The sequence below is a fragment of the Canis lupus genome, chromosome 11 (genome assembly GCF_011100685.1).
Source record: "Canis lupus familiaris isolate Mischka breed German Shepherd chromosome 11, alternate assembly UU_Cfam_GSD_1.0, whole genome shotgun sequence".
NCBI classification, from domain to species: domain Eukaryota; kingdom Metazoa; phylum Chordata; class Mammalia; order Carnivora; family Canidae; genus Canis; species Canis lupus.
In genome coordinates this window covers 42699480-42704820 of record NC_049232.1, presented here as the reverse complement: position 1 = coordinate 42704820, position 5341 = coordinate 42699480, and positions in this window count along the sequence as shown.

Below are 5341 nucleotides of genomic sequence, written 5' to 3'. Positions count from 1 at the left end.
ACTCTTGGAGCTCTCAGAACATCACTTCCACTGCATTTTATTGGTGGAAAAGTCACAAAGCCAGCACAGTTCTAAGAGAAAGGAAATAGGTCTTGTGTGTTGAGGAATATGAGGAATTATTGGTGGCCACATTTGGAGATGATCACCATGCTTGTTACTCTGTCCACATTGTCACCTGTACCTTAAGGGCATGCTTCCTATAGTTGATGTATCAGAGTTACCTGTGAAATTATTCCTTCATTCTACCACCAGTGTACCCTTTCTCCAGAGCGCTTAGATTACTGACATCATGACTGTAACCTTGGGCACGTAGGCCCTGATTGAGGGCAGGTAGGCCCTGATGTGAGGTGTGCACAGGATACAACAAAATTACTGGAGTTCTTGGGTGGCTCAGTCAGTTAAGTGTCCAGCTCTGGATTTTGGCTCAGGTCGTGATCTTAGGGTCATGAGATTGAGCCCCATGTCAGGTTTCCCACTGGATGTAGAGCCTACTTGAGATTCTATCTCTCCCTCTGCCCCTGGCACTTGTGTGCTCTCTGTCTCTGTCTTTCTCTGTCTCTCTTACTCACTAAAAGTAACAATAATGAAAATTTATCAGAATTGTTGTTTGGCCAATGCTGAGGCTTTGTGTTAGGAGGGGAGTAAGTTTGAGGAATTATGCAGTGGCCTGAACTCAAACTAAAGGTTTCAGAAGCCAGTGGTGGTAAATTGCAAAGCAACGTTGAAGGAAGGCAAATCTCACAACACTGAATAAAGAACGTTGAAGGACAGTGTGAGTGTCCATGTCCAGCATATGTAGACATGAAATGAGCATGGCCTGGACTATAGGCAGAATAGTGAGGCCTAAAAGAAATGGTCATGAAAGGCAGAGGAGTAGTCAGTATGACTCGGAGAGGCTGTAGAGAGGCAGACAGGATGAAAGGAAGGCTGGGTATAGTAAACTCTGCCACAAGTCACGGTTTAAAAGACTGTTAATGGGAGGTCCGTGCTAAACATGAAACTTTAGAACTAATCAGAGATAGACAGTAAAGAGGCTATTATACTTAAATCTTAGTTTGGTCTTGTTGGAGATGTGGTAGTAAAAGTTCATGTATCAGTCTGCTTAGAATTTTTTAGCTATGGTAACAAACAGCTCCAAAATCTCAGTGGCTTATGACAACCCAAGATCTGTTCCTCACTCATGGTAGAACTATTGCAAGTCTGCTCAAATCTGTTTTACATCTTCTTCTTTTGTGATACAGGCAAAAGCAGCAGCCTATCTAGAATATTCCTTTGTCAGAGGAGAAGAAAAATAAAAATTGGTGGAAACAAATAAAAGCTATTAAAGTTTTTGCTTAGAGTCACATATGCCCTTCTGTGTTTTATTTTATCTTTTATTAGTCTAAGGAAAACACGTAGTTAAGCCTGATGTCTTTCGGTATGAGAGTTACATTCTTCTCACAAAAAAAGACAACTAGGCAACAAAGGCCCCTAAAAAGGAGCAGCAAATATTTTGGAATAAATAATACAGTCATCCGTGGTTATATGTTTCCCTGTTTTTAATGACACAAATAATGAAAAGTCATCCTAGAAGATGCTGAAAAGCACACAGCAGACATTTCCAATCATCCCAAATTTCTCTCACTGGAAATAACTGCTCCTGTTAGTATTTTGATATAAATATCTTCAGATGTTTTTCCCTGAGAAATTTTTATAATGTAGTCAAATGCTATATGCTATCCTGTCACTTAACGTAAGACTTAAAGATATACAATGAACATGCACTGTGACAGGAAATATACATCTATATCATAACTTGAAATAGCTGTCTGGTATTCCTCTGTATCAATATACTATAATTTATTGTTGGACATTTTGTTTTTTCCAATTTTAATCAAGTACTGTCATTAAGTCTCTTATATGTATGCATTTATCAGACTATTTCTCTCGGATAAATTCCTACCAGTGAAATAATTAAAAGAAATATCTTTTTAGTCCTTTTTAATACATCATTGACAAATTGTATAGCTTAGTTTTTAAGGCCCACTCTTCCTTTTCCCTCTTCTAAAATGGAGTAGTGTTACCATAGCAATAGAAAAAAAAATCTGTACTCTCATGGAAGTGCCTAATTTGCCTTTGTCTTCATTTTAACTCCGAAAGTTACATTTTGTGCCAAGGTTGGCACGTAAAATACCTGTCCGGAATCTCCCGTGGGTTAGGAGGTCAGTGACCTTGGAGAGATGACCTCAGCTATGCCTGTTTATCCTGTTTCACAAATTGGCTCCCCTGTTGTCTGCTGGGAGAGGCTTTGTTCATTCATAGTTGGTCACCTGGGTTGCTTTGTCGAGGGAGACTCAATCACCGATAAGTGTCCTTCCTGTCAGCCTGTAATTTGATAGGCAATCGGTCATAAACAGGGGAGTTTATATAAAGATCATTAATTCATTAAAAACTCATTATAGTGGATTCATTTAGGGATCTGATTTCAGTTCCCATGACTGTTCAAAGACATGATGCAATCTACCTGTCATCTGGATTTTCTTGGAGAAAGAGGAAGAAAGTTAAAGTCCGATGAGCCCACATGCCAGGGGGAGAATCTACCATTTTGGAAACCAAGCCTGAAATCTGTATTCTCAAACTGGTGATTTAATTAAAAGATGATCAGAGATGGTAGAAACCCAACTTTAGAGGCACCAACGTGAGGCATGTGAGGTACTCACGGGGTGAAGGGTGGAGCATTGTTGGTGGAGTATGGAGCAAGTGGAGGTGAGCAGCAGAAAACCATCCTTTCATTATACAGCTGCTGAGATCAGGCCAGGGCACCCTGATGTAAGACTTGAGGGACTCCGCAGTAGAGCTAACTAAAGTATGGATTGTTTATTCTGTATGGCAGAAAATAAATTCACTTGCACGTTGTCAAATGCAGAGTCTCATGTGGTAACTGGAGTGAAAGCCATTAACATTCTTCTCTTGTTTTGTTTTGGATTTGTCTTAAAGAAGGCTGACTAGCAAGCAGTCTAGGAGCTCTGGAGGAGGACCGTGTAGGGCTTGAATGCTGGCTTGCTGCTCTCTAGCTGTGTGACCCAGGCTTGTCCTCGTTGCCTTCCCTGGGCCTAAGGGTTCTCATTTGTAAAATGCGACAGAGTTAGCAATATCTACTTTATAGGCTGTTTCTAAGATTAAAATACATAAAACACATCACATGATCCCTGCCTAGCACACAGAAAGAGGTCAATAAATGGTAACTTTTCTTTTTTTTTTTTTTTTTTTTGGTAACTTTTCTTTTAATGTGATATATGGTACAATCACAATTATTTTCATAAAGCAGTAAACTTGGGTGGCCCCGGTGGCGCAGCGGTTTAGCACTGCCTGCAGCGCAGGGTGTGAATCTGGAGACCTGGGATCGAGTCCCACATCAGGCTCCTTGCATGGAGCCTGCGTCTCCCTCTGCCTGTGTCTCTGCCTCTCTCTCTCTCTCTGTCTCTCATGAATAAATAAATAAGGGCAGCCCCGGTGGCGCAGTGGTTTGGTGCCGCCTGCAGCCCAGGGTGTGATCCTGGAGACCCGGGATCGAGTCCCACATCAGGCTCCTTGCATGGAGCCTCTGTCTGTGTCTCTCTGTCCCTCTGTGTCTCTGTGTCCCTCTGCCTGTGTCTCTGCCTCTCTCTCTCTCTCTCTGTGTATGTGTCTCATGAATAAATAAATAAAATCTTAAAAAAAATGAATAAATAAAATCTTTAAAAAATAAAATAAAGTGGTACATCCAGACAACAGAATATTAAAAAATAAATAAATAAAGCAGTAAACTTTAAGAGGTTTGAATCACTATAAGAGGTTTGAATCAAGTGTTTGGCTACACTTATCATGGTGAGCATTGAGTAATGTATAGAATTGTTGAATCAGTATGTTTGTTGTATAATTGGGGGGAAAAAAAAAGAGGTTTGAATCATACTCAAGGGCAGTTCCACAGCCTTTACGATCACATACATGGAGATGGCATTAACCTTGTATGGTTCTAGAATTCTTGCTTTTTGTGCTGTAAAATAGCAAACTACAGTATTTCAGTGGCTTATTACAATAAAATATACCTCTTGATCTGTCAGTTAAGTGGGACGTTGGACAGAGGGTAACTTTCCTTCACATGGTGACAGAGAATCCAGTTACCATTTGGTAACTCCCCCATCTCTTAAGACCTCATTTCATTGCTGCCAGAAGAGAAGGGAGAGGCATAGAGGAGCATGTGAGGGGGATTTTCATGAGCCTGGTCTGAAGGTGGTGCCTGTCATTGGTCACACCTTACTGCCAAGTGGTAGGGTTGAGGAATGGATTTGTTGCATGGGCAGCCACCTCCCAACAGCACTATAGCCAATCCCAGAATGTATGCTCTGGTTCCAAAGCATGGTCAGGAGAAGGTTTAGATGTTTTCCTATCCCTAATATTTTACAGGAGAAAGTGATGAGATTTTGTTGACAGAGAAGACCAGTAGGAGAAGTGAAGGACAATTTGAAGATTTGAATGAGGGAATCCCTCTGGGTTGATGATCATACCATGTAGGAATAGCTCTTTGGGATAGGTCAGCATGTTTGTGGGCAAGGGACCAAAGAAGGGTGTTTCAGGCATTATTTGAGGCAACTGTGAGATACGCTATGGAAGTCTTAGAAAAACAGACCTAGAACATCAATGTGGCCAAAGTCCCCAGAGGAGGACACATAATATCTCCTTTTAAATGTACCTGTATTCATCTCCTGATATCCATGTAAGAATTTAATTCTCAGGGGCACCTGGGTGGCTCAGTGGTTGAGCGTCTGCCTTTGGCTCAGAGTGTGATCCTGGGTCCTGGGATTAAGCCCTGCGTGGGGCTTCCCACAGGAAGCCTGCTTCTCCCTCTGCCTGTGTCCCTGTTCTCTGTGTCTTTTATGAATAAATAAATAAATTCTTTAAAAAAAAGAATTTAATTCTCAAGACTTCCCATTTCTTCGTGATAAGAAATGCAAGACCCAAATGGAGGGAAAAAAACTAGACTTTTTGTAAATACCTTTCTTATAAAATATGCAATTTCAAGAATATCATACCTAGTATTCCTTGGGACTGGATATACTATCACATGATTTACTATTTGTTTCACTGCTGACCAGGGACAGCAATCCACCATCAGTTTAAGAGATTTCTTGAGGATTGCAGATCCAGAAAAACTCCAGGTAAGCTGTGAAGCAGTCTGTGTTTGTTACAATGTCATAGATTTGATGTCTGCAAACTTGTTACGGTATTTGATTTAAAGTGGGCCTCAATGTAAAACTGGGTGACTGGCCTCTTGTACTTAAAAAGAGAGTTTGTCAGCCTCATGCTGTGGGGTGGGGAGTAG